The 19,631-nt window shown below is 46.2% G+C and overlaps 1 protein-coding gene across 4 annotated transcripts in view; it reads right to left on the bottom strand.

The window, feature by feature from the left end:
* Positions 1 to 19,631, bottom strand: part of HIPK2 (homeodomain interacting protein kinase 2) — a 181,899-nt gene that overhangs the window by 143,600 nt on the left and 18,668 nt on the right. The window contains exons 2-3 of one of the 4 annotated variants that reach the window (XM_049894784.1): positions 2,100 to 2,232; positions 1,190 to 1,324 (exon numbers count right to left, since the gene is read on the bottom strand). The exons of the other annotated variants lie outside the window; for them this stretch is intronic. The gene's annotated coding sequence lies outside the window, so the exon portion shown is untranslated. The remainder of the gene's footprint in view (positions 1 to 1,189; positions 1,325 to 2,099; positions 2,233 to 19,631) is intronic. 4 annotated transcript variants of the gene reach the window in all.

The raw sequence follows: 19,631 nt of genomic DNA, 5'->3' as shown, positions 1-19,631 counted from the left end.
TCCTCGCCACCCTGACACCGGGCCTAGAGACCCCTCAGGAACATCACCACACACAGCCTGAAGGTCGGTTTCCCCGCCCTCCCGGAGCACACCCAGCCTCCTACCTCCCTTTCCCCATTCACTAAGCTGCCCCATCTCTGTTGTAGCTGGCTGCCGTCAACTCAGCCCCGACTCGTGGTGACCCCTGCTGGCTGCCGTCAACTCGGCCCCGACTCGTGGTGACCCCTGCTGGCTGCCATCAACTCGGCCCCGACTCGTGGTGACCCCTGCTGGCCGCCGTCAACTCGGCCCCGACTCGTGGTGACCCCTGCTGGCTGCCATCAACTCGGCCCCGACTCGTGGTGACCCCTGCTGGCTGCCGTCAACTCGGCCCCGACTTGTGGTGACCCCTGCTGGCCGCCGTCAACTCGGCCCCGACTCGTGGTGACCCCAGGCATAACAGGATGAGACGCTGCCAGGTCCTGCGCCCTCCCCAGGATCAGCTAAGGATCAGACCGTTGTGATCCATACAGTTTCCCTGGGCCGACTTTTGGAAGTAGATTGCCAGGTCTCTCCTTCTACGCTGTCTTAGTCTGGAAGCTTCGCCAATACCTGTTCAGCATCCTAGCAACACATAAGCCTCTACTGACAGACAGGTGGTGGCTGCACGTGAGGCACACTGGCTGGAGATGGAACCCAAGTCTCCCGTATGGAAGGCGAGAACATCGACCCACCACTGTCCTCTTGCACTATATTTAACAAGATTTAAAAAGCAAAACAAACATACAAAAAGAAAAAACTCTGAGTTTAACAGAAGAGCAAAAGGAAACTGTATCAAGTCGCAGTCACGAAGTACAGTGCTGGAAAGATACTCCACCTCCACCCCACTCCAAATGCTCATTCTACAGGGATGGGAGCCCTGGTGCCATAGTGGTTAAGAGCTCGGGCTGCTAACCAAAAGGTCAGCAGTTTGAATCCACCAGCCGCTCCTTGGTAACCCTATGGGGCAGTTCTACTCTGTCCTATAGGGTTGCTATGAGTCGGAATCGACTCGATGGCAAACAGGTTTTTGGTTTCTCCAGATGAATGTGGCCAACACTGATGAAAAATCTCTCCTGACCCAGGGTCTGTGACACAGTGCTTTTTGCTGCTGCCATCAACAAGCCACCGCCCAGATCATCAACCGTGACCAGAAAGAAGAGAAACTCACCCCAGCACAGACACCTAGAAACCCATGTAACACGGCACAGAGTGGACCATCAATCCAGGCTTGAAGCCATTGACATGTGCTAGATGAAAGATCTCGGACAAGCGAATTCACGTCCTTAAGCCTCAGTCCACCCATCTGTAAAACAGGGAGAAAGAAGCCGACCTCCCATTATGCTCAGAAAGGCCTACAGACGGCCGTCGCCATGATAACGACTTTTGTTGAGTGCCAACAATATACTCATGATGCTTTCTAGCAAGTCTGTGGGTAAGGAACCACCGTTACCCCCTTTTTTGGAAGAGGAAACTGGGGTTTTGCGCCTAGAACCAGATCTGGCCACAAAGCTGCGTTCTTAGCCATTCTGTTCCCTGACACTGGCTCTCAGAGGTAAACCGGTGACGCTGTGGCGTATACAGTAAGAGCCCTGTGATGCTTCTTCCTTCTGTTCCCCCGCCCCCCTCCTGGCACGGAAAGCTGCATAACTTTGCTGCCTCTGCCCTGTCCTGAAATCTTTACACAGAAGGAAGATCACCAAAAGTCACTTAGAATAAGTACTACCTACCTATCAGGAGAGGCTCTGGGTGGCAAGAACTGCTTGTGACCAGCTACTAACTGAAAGGTTGGTAGTTCAAACCCACCCAGTGGCACCACAGAAAAAAGGCGTGGTGATCTGCTTCCACAAGGGTTACAACAAGAAAGCTCAGCTCTAGTCTAACACACGGGGTCAGAACTGACCTGAGGGCAACAGGTTTAACTGTCAGGACACTATAATTGTCTTATTTGACATCCCGCAAACCCTCTTGCTTTTGCTCCTGACGTGACTGGCAGCTGGTGGTAACGTCACTGACCCCTCTCCCCTTCCCCCGCTGACCTGCCTACGTTTACCTGCTCACTCCCACCCTTGCTCACACACCTGAGACAGTAACACGGACAGTCTGGCCTCCAGCCTCTACACCCGTCGGGCGCTTCGCCTGCGTGAAGCCCTGGGTCCCCGGCAAGCGGAGGGTTCTGGCTGTGGTCTCGTGGTTTTAACAGTGAGGCTGTCCCTTGGAGTGGTTAAATAAAGACAGATATTAGCACCGTTTTCCACCCAATTATCCTATTTACAAAAATAGAACTGTCCTCTGTGAGCATCTGAAACAGAGGCCTGGGTTTCTGCAAAAGATGCCAGCCTTTCCAGGCGAGCCCTAACGCCTCAGTCAGCGGGCAGGACGGCAGCACGGAAGACAGCAGAGTCATCTTTAACTGCCCCTTCCTATACGTGTGTGTACACGTGTACGTGCATGTGAGTATGCATGTGTATACTGTGCAAGTATGTGTGTCTATGGGTATGTATATGTGTTTATATATGCATTTGTATACGTACACAAGGAGCCCCGGGGGTGGAACGGTTAAGCACTCAGCTGCTAACCGAAAGGTCAGCAGCTTGAATCCCAGCCACTCCTCCGGAGAAAAGACCTGGCGATCTGCTCCTCTAAAAATTACAGCCTAGGAAACCCTATGGGGCAGTTCTACTCTGTCACACGTGGTTGCTATGACTTGGAATCCACTCGATGGCACACAACAACATATGTATGTACATGTATGTGCACATACATATATTGTGTAAACATATGTATGTGTACCTGTGTATATGTGTGTACATGTAACTGAGTGCATATATGCATTTGTATACATGTGTGAGCATGTACACGTGTGTGTGTGTGTGTGTGTGTGTGTGTGTGTGTGTGTGTGTGTGTAAAGCAGCCACAGGAAGATCGGCTGGCAGACAGGCCGTCCAGCAGCTCCACTGGGTATTTTGGGTCCCTGCCAGGCATCAAACCACACAGTGGAAAAGGGCTAAGTACTCAGACTTCTGGTTCCGGTGCTGTGGGGGGTGGCTTTCCATGCGTTGTGGGCTGACATTGAGCGTCCAACGAGGACTGTGCGACAAGGAGCTGTGCGACCCTGGTCTCTGTTCGCTGTGGCTCCCGCTCAGGGCTTTCCAGGTAAACGCTCACGTGCAGCGCTCAGTTTAATGTTAGGAACATTTAACATTTGGCGTGTACTTCCTCTGGTGAGGATTCCGAGAGTGACCCCGTTCCTCTCCGGTGCCCAGAAGCTCAGGGCTGGCGTGAGGACCTGCAGCAGGGTGTCAGGGCCCAGTCGCCTGTCCGTCTGTGGTTCTCTCCCTGCCCGCACCTTTGAACCCTTACATTCATTTGCATGTATCCTGGCCCTGCTCTTGCCTTCTCTCCTGTCTCCCCTTGTTTATTACAGCGTCTGTGCTCACACTGCATCAAGTACATCAAGTTCACAAATCGGAATCTGTGGAACAAGGTGGGTATAAATGACTAATCAAACAGGATTCAATTAAAATAACTCCCCCGGTAAACACAGCCAGATTTAGAGACTGCTATGGAAGCCCTGGTGGCGTAGTGGTTAAGTGCTACAGCTGCTAATCAAAGGGTCAGCAGTTCGAATACGCCAGGCGCTCCTTGGAAACTCTATGGGGCAGTTCTACTCCGTCCTATAGGGTTGCTATGAGTGGGAATTGACTCGACGGTACTGGGTTGTTGGTTGGGTTATGCTAGAGCTAAAAACATCACATATTTGGGGTAAAATATAAAGAAACAAACATTTTGAAGCAGACTTGCCTCACAGCACTCCCTCTGCCCCCTGGTTGAGCCCCGCTTTGGTTCTGACGTCACCCAACCCCCAGCCGCCGATGTGACTCGGTCCTGGCCAGTCTCAGCTGATCACTGACTGCCCAGCTCCAGCCTGTGAGAGGGAGAGGAGAGCAACTGGGGCTTTGGAGAAGGCTTCCTTGAGCATGGTTGGACGGACGGACGGAGGGCTCGATGAATGGATGCATAAACGAATGGATGGACAGATGGACAAACATAGACTTCTGCTGGGCCAACCGTGTGTGCTGATTTTACCCCACCAAGCAGCCCATCTGAGAGACAGGGGGCATGAGGGCTGACGGGGCTGGGGAGGTGGGTGCCATGAGCACCGGAACACGACTCAAAAACACAGACACCTGCACACCTGCATACACACACTTGCATGTGTGCACGTGCATACTCACACACGCACACACCTGCATGCACGTACACACCTGCATGCACACATGCAAACACACCTGTATACACACACACCTGCATACGCACACATGCACACACCTGCATACATACACACCTGCACATGCGCCACCTGCACATGCACACACCTGCATGCACACACACCTGCATACACACACCTGCACATGCACACACACCTGCATACACACACACACACACACCTTTTCTTTCACCCGGGCAGTAATGAGGTCCAAACAGCTCGCTGCATCCCCGATGCCAGTAAGCCCCACCTCTCCACCTGAGTCTTCACTCCCCTGCTGTCTGCAGACACCTGCGCCCACGGAGACACCTGAAGCAGGCTGCATCCTCATGCTCTCCTCAAATCTCTGAATTCTTTTGTGTGTGACGGAAGGACAAACATCCCTTTAGATCCCGGTGGCCCAATTTTCTCACCCCACACTCACCGTCCTCCCTCTGCCCTGTCGCGTCCACCTCTCTTCTGAACTACAGGAAAAATCAAAATCTTCATGAAAGCATCCAAAGCTGACCTCCTGGGGCTGGGCCACCGTGCCAGTATCCCAGCAGCACTATCTCCAGGTTTCCTTTGCCTTTGAGACACGTGTCCTCCAAAGTCGACTCCTGCAAAGCAAATCCTCCTTCTCGCTGACCCATCATTTACCAAAGGGTTGGTGCTGCTTTCTCCCACGGAAGGGAACAAAAACAACCTACATCTTCGTCTATGGAGCCAGCCGTACTGGCCGTGGGAAATGTGAGGGCTTCTGAGACACCTGAGGCCGAAAGTTCCATAGCTTCCAAGGCCAGCTCAGCGCCTCTGCTGTGGGTTGAACTGGGGACCCAGGCGATGGACACAGCAAACACGAATACGGATGTGTCCCAGCCCACACCCCACGGGGGGCAGTCCCCCTCTCAGGACGGTGCACACCTGTCTTCTGTTCCTCTGAAAGGTGACTCTGCAAGGCATGGCTGTGTTTTTTACTGTTACACACAGTGGGCCCCAGACATTGCTGAAAGACCGACATCTAAGAAGGACAGGACTGGAACCGTGGCAGCCCACAAGGAACAAAAGGGGGCAGCCAGGATAGGCGCGCCCCTGGAGTCGGGTTTAAGCTGCATTGTTGTTGTGGGGCCCTGACTCCATGCACAACCCAACAAAATGCTGCCCCATGATCAGTTGTAGATCAGACTGCTGTGGTCCTTAGCGCTTTCATTGGCTGACTGTTTAGAAGTAGAGGACCAGGCCTTTCTTCCTAGTCTTAGTCTGGAAGCTCTACTGAGACCTGTTCAGCATCGTAGCAACATGCAAGTCTTCATGGACAGATGGGCGGTGGCTGCGCATGAGAGGCACTGGCCTGGGATCAAACCCGGGTCTCATGCACAGAAGGTGAGGATTCTACCTCTGAACCCCCACCATCGAGAGGCAGGTAATAAAAACCAGCTTCCCCAGAAGTTCAGGCCAAGGGGCTGGCCTGCAGCTGAGCCAGAAATCGAGTAAGGACAAGCAAGCACGAAGATGTTCTGCTCGCTGAGACCAGCACCGATTCTACAGGTAAATAACGCCATGGCACGGCCTGAGACAGGGCAAACAAGCAGAAGGTGAACAGTGGTGGGGGGAGACACAGGTGTCGCGAGTGATAACTCAAATTCTGACACAGGGACACACAGAGCAAAGACTTCCTCTCACTCGGCAGGTGTGCTTCCCAGAAAGATCCAAAAGCCTTGTGCATCAGAGCAGCCGGCTTGCTCTTTTTCAGCGTGTGCACAATAGGGAAGGAGTCCCTGGGTGGTGCAAACAATTAACATGCGTAGCTGCCAACCAAAAGGCTGGAGGATCAAGTTCCACCCAGAGGCAGCTGGGAAGAAAGGCCTGGCAGTCTGCTTCTGAAAAATCAGCCACTGTGAACCCTGTGGAGCACAGTTCTACTCTGACACACATGGGGTCACCATGAGTCAGAATCAACTTGACGGCAGCTGGTGAATTGGTGTTTCAGTTTACGACAGGGAAACCAACCGCTGAAAACGATGCCTATGACCCTCATAACGTCTAGAAGTCACTATCATGAAGGCTGAAGCTCGAGATGTGTTTACACATGCGTGTACCCACTGCACACACCAGCACGCACCCAAGCAGCATGCTGACCCAGCACAGGACAGCCACTGAAAAGGTGGCCCTGTCCCTTTAATCAGGCCCATGGTGTGATGGGGAGGCACCCGCCAGGAGCCTTTAAGCAGACTGTTCCATTTAGGGAGACAGCGTTCCTGGAAGTGAAGACTGGCAGCTTTCCTGGACTAAAGGTTGCACCCGGAGCGTGAGGGCACCAGCCCTGCCCGTGGGGCTTTCACCTGCCTCCAAAGCCAGGCGCCACCGAGCCAGGCGCCACGGCAGAGGGGAGGAGGAGGTGCAAGGCCCCCTCTGTGCTCTGCTCCCACTCAGGGCAGAGTTCTGGGTACCACAGACTCCACTGTTCCCCAAGAGACGCCCTGGCCCACTGCCGTCAAGTCGATTCCAACTCATAGTGACCCTACAGGACAGAGCAGAACTGCCCCTCAGGGCTTCCAAAGGGCGGCTGGTGGATTTCAACTGCCGACCTGTGGACTAGCTCTAAGCCAAGCTCTTAACTTCTGCGCCACCAGGACTCAGAGAGACACCCTTAGAAGGGATGAAAAAAATGCTGCTAAATCATCAGCCCTAGACGGAAGGGCTAGAAAGAGGGGCCACTGTATGTCAGAGCCTTGCCCTTTATTTCCGGAATCACTTTTAGGACAAGAGCTGTTTTGTCCAGGTCTCCCGTAAGACGCACAAATGGTAGATGCTCAAAAAATGTTGGCATCTAGTTTGGGGTGAAGAACTCATCCAGCTGCAGCAATGGTGGAGAAAAGGGCTTTTTTGTGGAAGCCACGAGGAAAGAGCTAGAACCACATACTTCAGAGACGGTCTCCAGTGACAGACGGGCTGGTGGCTGCCCGTGAGGCGCACTGGCCACGAACTGAACCTGGGTCTCCAGGATGGAAGGTGAGGCTCTACCACTGAGCCATCACCGCCCAGAGGCAGGTAATAAAAACCAGGGTCCCCAGAACCTCAGTCCAAGGTGCCGGCCTACAGCAGAGCTGGAAATCATATCAGGACAGAAATTAGTAGGAAGGGGCCTGTTTAGGGCCAGAAAGCTGGTTCTACCAAGTCAGGTCAGGAAAAAGAAACAACAACATCTATATAGTGTGTTAACCAAATCTACAGCAGCTATTCCTCTCTTACAAAAGTCATTCTAAAAATTAATTTCAAATAACAAAGAATTGGCTTGTAAAACAATTTGCTAAGGACCTACAGGAACACCATCCTTTTTATATACCTTTACCATACCATAAACCAAAACCAGACGAGTTGCTGCCAAGTCGATCCTGACTCACGGCAAGCCCATGCGTGGCAGAGTAGTACTGTATTCCACAGCGTTTTCAACGTTACCTTTCGGAAGTAGATTGCCAGGCCTTTCTTCCAAGGTGTTTCTGGGTGGATTCGAACCACCAGATTGACGAACGTTAGGGGGTAGTGAGTTTATGCTAATGGGGGAGGAACAATGCAGAAAAGCAGGATGAGGATGGCTGCACAACTTGAAGGATGTAGTAAGTGTCTCTGTACGTGCAGAAGATGTTGAGCTGGCGTTATGTTTTGCTGTGTATATTCTCAACAACAACAAAATAAACCAAGTCTGTGCAAACACACACCATTCAGACACCTGACCTCAGGGAGGGTGACCTCCCAGCGTAGGGGCTGTCCTGATCAGCGAGGGGTCACCCCACTCCCTTTGCCAAAGGCTGATGTAGGTACTGGCACATGAGATGTGAAGGGAGATTTGCCAGAAGGCTCCTAGTTAATATTTTCTTGCTCTTCGAAAGGGTCCACTACGAACAGATGATCTCTTTTTTCCTGTGGACAAGGGTGAGTTTGGACGTTATACCTGAAATGGCCGCCATCTTGCCAACACACCAAGGACAGCGGGGCAGAAACATGGACAGAACCTGGTTCTTTATGACCGACCCTAGAGCTGAGCACCGCACAATGTCTTGTTAATGAGACAGTGACTTCCTTTTGTTTAAGCACTCTGAGTTTGGGTTCCGCTCCTTGAAGCTAACAGCATCCTAACCAGTAATCTACTGACGAGCGCTCCACAAAACAACACTTCGTTTTCTACTGTCTGCCTCTCTCCAAAGAGAAACCAAGCTCTCTTGAGCCAACAAGGGGAATCACCCAGCATGTTTTCCCAATTCTTCCTTTCAGTGAGACTGAGCATTCTCACGGCTATCAAACTCTCTCAGGAGAAATCTTAACAGTCATCTAGTCCAGTCATCCATCGTGGGGGACACACAGAAAGGTGCTCATGCAGACCAAGGGAATCACTGGGCTGTCCATTTGTGGAGAGACCTCCACATTGTCATGTGCTGACCTACGATATGATTAAAGCTGCTTCCTGTGGCTTTCATCCATTGGCTCAAGTTGGTCCTGCAGCTATCTTTCTTAATCTATCTGCCCCTCGGATATGGCTTTTATCTCATACAGCTCAATCCTCAATTAATTCCTTTCTGGGAAATGTTTTCTCATGGCAAAGGCATATCCTTTTGAATCCTATTCTACCTTCTCCATCTCTCAGGCCCAGATACTTTAGGGAAATTAATTTGTTTTGGTCATCCAATGAATGAATGAATGAATCTCTCTCTCTCCCCCCTACGCCGAATCCATACATGCCTAACAAACCTAAGTGTAACGTTGTTGTTGTTAGGTGCCATTGGGTCGGTTCCGACTCATAGTGACCCTATGTACAACAGAACGAACACTGCCCAGTCCTGCACCATATTCACAATCGTTGTTATGCCTGAGCCCACTGTTGTAGCCACTGTGTTAATCCATCTCATTGAGGGTCTTCCTCTTTTTCACTGACCCTCTACTTCACCAAGCATGATGTCCCCCAGGGACTGGTCCCTCCTGATAACAAGTCCAACGTAAGTGAGAAGTCTCGCCATCCTTGCTTCTAAGGAACCTGCTGTAATAGTCATGCTAAAAGTCACATATTTTGAAACAATGTTGGAGCGACATAGAAATCCTGTATTGTCAGTCTCTAAATCCTCCAACAGTGTCCAAAGCTCTCCTGCAAATACATACATGCGATATCTCACCTATTTCTATAACTAATATACCTTTCTTCAAACCTGATTCTAAAGAGAAGTAATAATTTCTTATCAATATTATTTTTCTGACATTAAATTATTTCCCCTTCCCATACAACACATGTATTTCAGCTATGCTCTCTTAAATAATCTTTACAGGCTAGCTTGAGACCCTAATCTTAACCAATACCAGTTCTTTCTTTTGATAAATATATTTTGGGTCCAGATAAGTACCTTTGAAACGTAGCCCTTTATAAACACCTGAGACTTCTGAAATATGTGTGAACTGGTAGATTTCATTCAAAACTCCCTATTCCTATTCCTAGGTCCATATAATACCTTGTCCGAATTTCTCATCTCTGCCTTATGTATACAACCAAGCAGTCTTCAATACCAACAGAATCTAGGGCCATAAAAAGGAATGAAGGACCAATACATGCTACAACATGGATGAACCTTGAAAAATCACATTAAACCGGACACAAAAGACCACATATTGGATGATGCCATTTATAACAAAATGTCCAGAACAGGCAAATCTATAGACAGAAAGTAGACCAGTGGTTTCCAGGGAGTAGAAATGGCAATGACTAAGAAAGGGCCCAGGGCTTCTTTTGGAGTGTGATAAAAATGTTCTAAAATTAGACACGATGATAGCTGCACAACTCTGTAAATACACTAAAAACCACTAAACTGCACACTTTAAATGGGTGAATCGTGTGAATTACATCTCAATAAAATTGTCAAGAAAATCAGTTGCCTTCATATATGCAAACAACCACCAATTACAAGACAATAACGAAAGACCGTATGTATAAAAAATAAGCTTAACGAGAAACATATAAAGTTTTTATGTAGAAAACTTAAAACTAAAGTACACACAAAAAGAACTGCCTGAAAGATAGCCTGAGCTTAGACAGGTGGACTCAGTCTCCTACAGCTATTAATTCCCCCTAAATAAACAAACAAACAAAAAACCCCAAACCCACTTGCTGTCAAGTCTATTCCAACTCATAGTGACCCTACAGGACAGAGTAGAACTGCCCCAGTAGGGTTTCGAAGGAGTGGCTGGTAGATTTGAACTGTTGACCTTTCGGTTAGCAGCCATAGCTCTTAACCACCGCACTATCGGGGCTCTAATTCCTCCTAAGTAATGCAAAAATTTAATGGGATTCCAATGAAAATACCAACCCATCTTCTTCTGGAATCAGGCACGTTGACATGTAGAAAAACAAACAAGGAGAACAGCCAGGGACACTGACAGGGAAGAGCAGTGAGGGAGAACTAGTCCTTTGAAATAGTAAAAGATAATACAAACCTCAATAACTAAAACACTGTGGTATCCATCGGCACATGGGCAGACCAACCAGCAGAAGAGCAGAAATAGAAACGGACCTCAAAACACATAGGAACTTAGTTATACGACAAAGCAGACATCATGGTACTGTGGGGAAAAGATAAACTTTTAAATAAATGGTTTTGGGGCAATTGAGTAAACCAAAACCAAACCAAACCCATTGCCATCAAGTTGATTCCGACTCATAGCAACCCTATAAGACAGAGTAGAACCGCACCATAGAGTCTCCAAGGTGCGCCTGGTGGATTCGAACTGCTTAACTTTTGGTTAGCAGACGTGGCTCTTAATCACTATGCCACCAGGGTTTCCAGCAATTGAGTAGCCATCTGAAAAAATATAAAGTTGGATCCAAACCTCAGAACATACCCTTGTATGAACCCAAATTAACCAAGATGTAAATGGAAAAAACAAAATTCCAAAGGTCGTAAGAGGGACCTGAAATGTCTGAAATAGGGAAAGCCTTTCTGACTCTGACTCAAAACACAGAAGCCACTGAAAAGAAGATAAATTCAATTACATAAACTTAAACATATTTTTGAAGGGCAAAAGATAAGTGAACCAAAATGCACATGATCAACTGGGGAAAAAAATCTGCTACTTATATTACAGACGATATATAAAGAGCTCCTAGAACTAAAGAAAAAGACCAACATAGTGAGAAAATGTATAACATTCAAAATACAATGAACATAAAAAGATATACAAAATGACACTTAAATGGAAGATGCTCAACCTCATTTATAATAAAAGAAATGTAAATTAAAACTACAGTGAAATACCACTTCTCTGGTAACTGTGGTGAAGGGTGAGACAGTACACAATACTGGGGAAGCCAGCCCAGCCTGTAGAAGGCAAGGTCACGGAAGCTCCACAGATACATCCAAATTCCCTGAGGGACCGAATTGCTGGGCTGAGGGCTGTGGCGACCGTGGTCTCGGAGAACATCTAGCTCAACTGGCATAACATAGTTTATAAAGAAAATGTTCTACGTTCTATTTTGGTAAGTAGCATCTAGAGTCTTAAAAGCCTGTGAGCAGCCATCTAGGATACTCCACTGGTCTCATCCCTTCAGGAGCAAGGGAGAATGAAGAAAACTAAGGATACAAGGAAAAGATTAGTCTAAAGGACTAATGGACCACATCTACCATGGCCTCCACCAGGCTGAGTCCAGTACAACTAGATGGTACCCTGCTACCACCAATGGCTGCTCTGACAGGGATCACAATAGAGGGTTCTTGACAGAGCTGGAAAAATATATAGAACAAAATTCTAACTCAAAAGGAAAGACCAGACTTGCTGGCCTGACAGAGACTGGAGAAACCCTGAGAGTATGGCCCCTGGATACCCTTTCAGCTCAGTAATGAAGTCACTCCTTAGGGTCCCCCTCAGCCAAAGATTGAACAGGCCCATAAAAACAAAACGAGACTAAAAGGGCACACCAGCCCTGGGGCAAGGACCAGAAGGCAGGAGGGGGCAGGAAAGCTGGTAGTAGAGAACCCAAGGTCAAGAAGGGATAGAGCTGACACGTTGTGATGTTGTTAACTAATGTCATAAAACAATATGTGTACTGTTTAATGAGAAACTAGTTTGTTCTGTAAACCTTCATCTAAAGTACAATAAAAAAGAAAGAAAATCCTATGGAGCACAGTTCTACTCTGACACACACAGGGTCACTATAAGTTGAAATGAAAAAAAAAAAGAAATACCATTTTTCATCTACCAGCAAAAATCTAAAAGCCTGACAACAGATTCTGTAGGTAACACTCTAGTGAAATAGGCACTTTCACATATTGCTTGTGAGAGCAAAATATGGTGAAAACGGGGGAATTTGTCAATACCTTTTTTTAAGTCACAGATGTAGTTATCCTTGACCCCACACACTCCCCACATCTAGGATTCCACCCCACAGATGCACCTACGTAAGGATGGAATGACATGTATACAAGGATACTCATGACAGATGGTTTGTAACAGCAGAGGAGTGGATACAACCCAAGATCATGCCGTTGTTCCATAAACTACCGTACATCAACCAGATGGAGGACTCTGCGGCCATAAAAAAGACCAAAGATAATCTCTACATACTAATAATAGTGAGGGCTTCAGGACACATTGTTATGAGAAAAAAGTCAAGAGGTAGAACAACATATATGGTATGTTGCCTCTTATATAAATAAAAGGAGGATAATAACACACACACTCGTGCACAAACACACACCACATTCACACTGAAGCTGCAAAATGTAAGAATCAGAGGATAATAAAAAAATGTGTGTGTGAGGGAACAGAGTGAAGAGGGCAGGGGCAAGACAAGATGTTACTATGTATTCCCCCCTACCTAGCTTTCAGATTAATTATTTTAACTGTGAAACATACAAAAATGTAGGGAGAATAACATAACAAACTCATTCTCCAGGTTTAACATCTAGATAGTTTGTTTTTTTTTTAATTTATTGAGCTTTAAGTGAAAGTTTACAAATCATCAGTCTCTCATACAAAAATTTTATATACACCTTGCTATGTACTCCTAGTTGCTCTCCCCTCAATGAGACAGCACACTCCCCTCCACCCTCTATTTTCGTGTCCATTCAACCAGCTTCTGGCCCCCTCTGCCCTCTCATCTCCCCTCCAGACAGGAGCTACCCACACAGTCTCATGTGTCCACTTGATCCAAAAAGCTCACTCCTCACCAGTATCATTTTCTATCCCATAGTCCAGTCCAATTTCTGTCTAAAGAGTTGGCTTTGGGAATGGTTCCTGTCTTGGGCTAACAGAAGGTCTGGGGACCATGACATCTGGGGTCCTTCTAGTCTCAGTCAGACCAAGAATTTGAGGTCTGCATCCCACTGCTCTCCTGCTCCCTCAGGGGTTCTCTGTTGTGTTCCCTGTCAGGGCAGTCATCTGTTGTAGCCAGGCACCATCAGGTTCTTCTGGACTCAGGATGATGTAGTCTCTGGTTTATGTGGCCCTTTCTGTCTCTTGGGCTCATAATTACCTTGGGTCTTTGGTGTTCTTCATTCTCCTTTGCTCCAGGTGGGTTGAGAACAACTGATGCATCTTAGATGGCCACTTGATAGTGTTTAAGACTCCAGATGCTACTCTCCAAAGTGGGATGCAGAACATTTTCGTAATAGATTTTATTATGTCAATTGACCTAAATGTCCCCTGAAACCATGGTCCTCAAACCCCTGACCCTGCTATGCTGGCCTTCGAAGCGTTCAGTTTATTCAGGAAACTTCTTTGCTTTTGGTTTAGAACAGCTGTGCTGGCCTCTCCTGTATCATGTGTTGTCTTTCCCTTCACCTAAAATAGTTCTTATCTACTATCTAATTAGTGAGTACCCCTCTCCTTCTCTCCCTCCCCACTCTTGTAACCATCAAAGAATATTTTCTTCTCTGTTTAAAGTACTTATCAAGTTCTTACAATGGTGGTCTCATACAATATTTGTATTTTTGCAATCAACTAATTTCACTTAGCATAATGCGTTCCAGATTCCTCCACGTTATAAAATGTTTCACAGATTCATCATTGTTCTTTACGGATGTGTAGTATTCCACTGTGTGACTACACCATAATTTATTTACCCATTCATCTGTTGATGGGCACCTTGGTTGTTTCCATCTTTTTGCTACTATAAACAGTGCTGCAGTGAACATGGGTGTGCATATACCCGTTCACGTAAACGCTCTTACTTCTCTAAGACATATTCCAAGGAGTGGGATTCCCGGATCGTATGGTAGGTCTATTTCTAGCTTTTTAAGTGAAGCACCATATCGATTTCCAAAGCGGTTGTACCATTTTACATTCCCACCAGCAGGGTAGAAGTGTTCCAGTCTCTCTACAACCTCTCCAATATTTATTATTTTGTGTTTTTTGGATTAATGCCAGCCTTGTTTGAGTGAGATGGAATCTCATTGTAGTTTTGATTTGCATTTCTCTAATGGCTAATGTTTTTTTTTTTTAATGGCTAATGATCGTGAACATTTCCTTATGTATCTGTTAGCTGCCTGAATGTCTTCTTTAGCGAAGTGCCTGTTCATATCCTTTGCCCATTTTTTAATTGGGCTATTTGTCTTTTTGTTGTTGAGTTTTTGCAGGAGCATGTAGATTTTAGAGATCAGACGCTGACTGGAAATGTCATAGCTAGAAACTTTTTCCCGGTCTGTAGATAATCTTTTTACTCTTTTGGTGAAGTCTTTGGATGAGCATAGGTGTTTGATTTTTAGGAGCCCCCAGTTATCTAGTTTCTCTTCTGGTGTTTGTGCATTGTTAGTAATGTTTTGTATACTGTTTATATCATGTATTAGGGCTCTTAGCATTCTCCCTATTTTTTTCTTCCATGATCTTTATTGTTTTAGATTTTATATTTAGGTCTTTGATCCATTTTGAGTTAGTTTTTGTACACGGTGTGAGGTATGGGTCTTGTTTCATTTTTTGCAGATGGACATCCAGTTATGCCAGCACCATTTGTTAAAGGGACTGTCTTTTCCCCATTTAACTGACACTGGGCCTTTGTGAAATATCAGCTGCTCATCTGTGGATGGATTTATGTCCGGATTCTCGGTTCTGTTCCCTTGGTCTATGTGTCTGTTGTTGTATCAACACCTATATAGTTTTGACCTTCCAATCATGCAAATGTCTTATCAATTTCCAAAAAGCTTCATTAAAAGATTTCTTAAACTGAACAGACACTGAAAGATACCAACCTAACCACATGCCAAACTGGTAGCATAGTCACCCCGAGGAAAGATTTATTCCTGGGGACTCTAGAACACGATATTTTAACTAGTCATCTTTAGTGGGATGCACTCGAAGGACAAAAACAAAAATTGCAAAGACGTGTTCAGCTTTCCTCTGTAGCTTTCATGTTTGTAACAGTATACGTATTGGCATTCTGAAACTGTATTCTTTACATGAGCATAACAGGAAGGGTACACAGAGGGTTTTGGTATAAGAGAACTGGGTTACAGAGGCAAAACTGAGGAAACTAACTAACAGTACAAGAATATTAAAAATACCACTGGCTCCATCCTGTCTGGAACAAGGGTGAATGAAGGAAACTAAAGACACGAGAGAAAGTTAAGTCCGAAGAAGTAATGGAGCACAACTACCACAGACTCCCCCAGACTGTGTCCGGCACAACTAGATGGTGCCCGGCTACCACCACCGACTGCTCTGACAGAGATCACAATAGAGGGTCCTGGACAGAGCTGAAGAAAAATGTGGAACAAACTTCTAACTCACAAAAAAGAATCAGACTTACTGGTCTGAGGAGACTAGAGACTCCCCAACAGTATGGCCCTGGGACACCCTTTTGACTCAGTACTGAAGTCACTCCTGAGGTTCGCCCTTCAGCCAAAGACGAGACAGGCCCATAAAACAAAATGAGACTAAATGCGCACACCAGCTCAGGGACAAGGACGAGAAGGCAGGAGGGAAGAGGAAAGCTGGTAATGGCGAACCCAAGGTCAAGAAGGGGAGAGTGTTGACATGTCTTGGGGGTGGCAACCAACATCACAAAACAATATGTGTATTAATTGTTTAATGAGAAACTAATTTGCTCTGTAACCTTCATCTAAAGTACAACTAAAAAATAATAAAATTTTAAAAAAGAATATTTAAACAATGTCAATTGGACTTTCGAAAATTTGTATTTCCCAGCTCTGCCCACTGAAATACCCTAGAAACAAGTCACCCCTCTAGCAATGACCACCCCAGTGCCCAGTTTATGGTCCCTAACACCACTGTGCAATGCCACTGACTGCAAGTCTGAGGTGGGAAGAGTACCAGAGCCCGGGGTATCCTGTGCAATAAGGAAGCTTTTGAGAGACTGCTGAGGTTCTATCCAAAGGTCAGAGGAGCTCAATGACGGGGAGCTCACTGCCTAAAGATGTAACACCTTGAGCTTCAAAGAGATTAATGATGACAACGCACCAAATCAATAAGAATCCATCAGTATAGAATAAGACAGGAAAAGGCAGGAAAACCAGGGCTTCCAACCAGTTTGTTCCAGTTCAAATCCCTGTTGAGAATTTGCATTTCTAACAAGTTCCCAGGAAGTTATACATAACAATCACCTGGGGATCTCTTTAAAATGTAGATCCTGATTCAGTATATCTGGGGGTGGAACTTGTTAGAAATGTAAATTCTCAGCAGGGGTTCAAACGGAAACTAACTGGTTGGAAGCCCTGAGGCAAACCTCGTCTGTCACCATCTGAAATGGCTGTTAAACACTCCTTACTTTGAGAATTAACAAGTGTAGGGAAAGTATTAGCAAGGATCCTGTCTTTCCAGTAGCAACTATATTTCAGGGTAACCAAATCAAAAAAGGAAAACAAACGCTCGTCGCCATCAGGTCGGTTACGACTCCTAGCAACGACATGTGACATAGTAGAAGTGCCCCATTGGGTTTTCTACGCTGTTATCTTTATGGGAGCAGATCACGAGGTCTCGGGTTCAAACCACCAACCTTTCCAATAGCAACTGAGCGCTTAACCATTGCACCACCAAAACCCAAAACCCATCGCCATCGAGTTGATTCTTACTCATAGTGATCCTACAGGACAGAGTAGAACTGCCCCATAGGATTTCCAAGGCTATGATCTTTACAAAAGCAGACTGCCACACCTTTCTCCCATGCAGAGGCTGGTGGGTTTGAACTGCTGACCTTTTGGTTAGCAGCTGGGTGCTCAGGCTCTTTTTCCAGGGTAACTAAACAGCCCCAGGAGCCCTGGTGGCACAGTGGTTAAGAGATTGGCTGCTAAACAAAAGGCTGGCAGTTCGAATCCACCAGTGCTCCTTGGAAACTCTATGGGGCAGTTCTACTCTGTTCTGTAGGGTTGCTGTGAGTTGGAATCAACTTGTTGGCAAGGGGTTTAGACGGCCCCAACCGATGAGGGAAAGCTCTACTTTCTAGAAGGAATGAAAGAATTAGAAAAACACCATCTCACAAAGCCTAATGAAAGAATGTGTTCAGGTAAGAACTACCACTAAGTGCTAAAACATTAGTTAAGTGTTCGGCATGGTGCCACAGTTACACCATACTTGCCACTTCCTGGTCTCCAGGGTCAATCTCAGCATCACTAACAGAGGGTCACTAGATGTGTCTTTTCAGTAACACAGGCTGGAGTACACAGAACCACCGCTGGTGTATTCATGCCAGAAATGATGAGCCTGAATTCATCAAGCCTTTACTATTTTTTTTTTTTTTTTACTATAGGAAGCACAGGAGACAGAGGAACAAGCTCCACCACGAGGAAGCGACCCCACAAAACTAGACAGTGAGAGGTCATAAGGCAATAATGGCCCATTCCTTCAATACGAGGCCAAGCTAGGTCCAGAGGCTGAAAGGAAGCAGCAATGGGGTGCAATGCTTTGTCCTCAGTTACATACAGATTCCAACCAACAAGCTTCCAAGGGCCTCTGAGGGCCAGTCATGGAAACCTGAGTATGGACAAAGCTGAGAATGAGGTACGTTTCACTGAGATGCAAAGTTGGAAATTGTTGGCGGAAAAAAGCAGATTACGGGCATCGTGCTGAGTGAAATAAGACAATCACTAAAGGACAAATATTGTATGACCTCACTTATGTAAAAAGAAAAGAAAAGGCAGATGTATAGAGACCAAACTTTATCAGTGGTTACCAGGGGTGGGAGGGGAAGAAGGGGAGCTGAGGATGATAGAAAAACCTCGTTAATTTAGGGCAGGATTGCAATGCAGATTACTGTAATTGTTCAGTACACCTGTAAAAAGTTGAATTGGCAGAAATTGTGTGAGAGATACATTTACAACAATGACCAAAAAAAAAAAAAGAGTAGCTACTGAGGCTGCTTACAGACAACCAAATACCTTACAGGATTTGGTTCCTTGGTTTGGAGATTTAGGGTCATGGTTTCATGGGACATCCCAGTTAAATGGACTAATAAAGTAGTGCTTCAGTTCTACCTCCTAGTTCTTGCATAGTGCCTGGGGTCTTAAAGGCTTGCAGGCGGCCATCCAAGGCACAACAATTGGTCTCTATTTGCCTGAAGCAACAGAGAAAGGAGGAGAGTCAGGAATAGGAGGCTAATTGCCTCCATGAACAACTGCCTCCTTTGCCATGAGACCAGAAGAACTGGATGGTGTCCAGCTACCACTACTGAACATTTTGATCATGGATTCAAGAATTCTATAGATTCAAAAGGACGAAAGCACAGAAAAGAATTTTAAATTCTCATGGACTCCAGACTTTCTGGAGACATGGAGGCTGAATGAATCCCTGAAATTATTGCCCTGATAACCTTTAAACCTTAAACCCTGAAGTCTCCTTAAAATCAAACAATAGTTTAGCTTCACTAGTAAAAAATGTCTGCCTTGAGCATTATGCTCTTTTAAGAACTATCTATACTGGATCAAGGAGCCCTGGTGACACAGTGGTTAAGAACTCAGCTGCTAACCAAAAGGTCGGCAGTTCAAACCCACCAGTCGCTCCTTGGAGACTCTATGGAACAGTTCTACTCTGTCCTATAGGGTCATTATGAGTCAGAATTGACTCAACAATAGAGGGTTTGTTTTTGGTTATATGAGATCAAAGTGACAACAGCAAGCGGAAAGATTAGATAGGAAGCCTAGGGGGCAGCGAGTTTATTTTAATGGGGAAGGAACAACTCAGAAAAGGAGGGCGAGGATGGTTGTAAAACTAGAAGAATGTAATCAGTGTTGCTGAACTGTGCACGCAGAAACTGTCGGATTGGTGTATGCTTCACTGTATATGTTCTCAACAAAAACAAAATAAATGAAATCTTTAAAAAAGCAGATTACAAAACAGTAACATATCACTTTGGTAAGAAAAAAAGTCTTTGTACATATTTATG

Source organism: Elephas maximus, chromosome 8 (assembly GCF_024166365.1).
Source record: "Elephas maximus indicus isolate mEleMax1 chromosome 8, mEleMax1 primary haplotype, whole genome shotgun sequence".
NCBI classification, from domain to species: Eukaryota; Metazoa; Chordata; class Mammalia; order Proboscidea; family Elephantidae; genus Elephas; species Elephas maximus.
The sequence above is the reverse complement of the archived record's forward strand: the minus strand, read 5'-3'. Positions and strand labels throughout refer to the sequence as shown.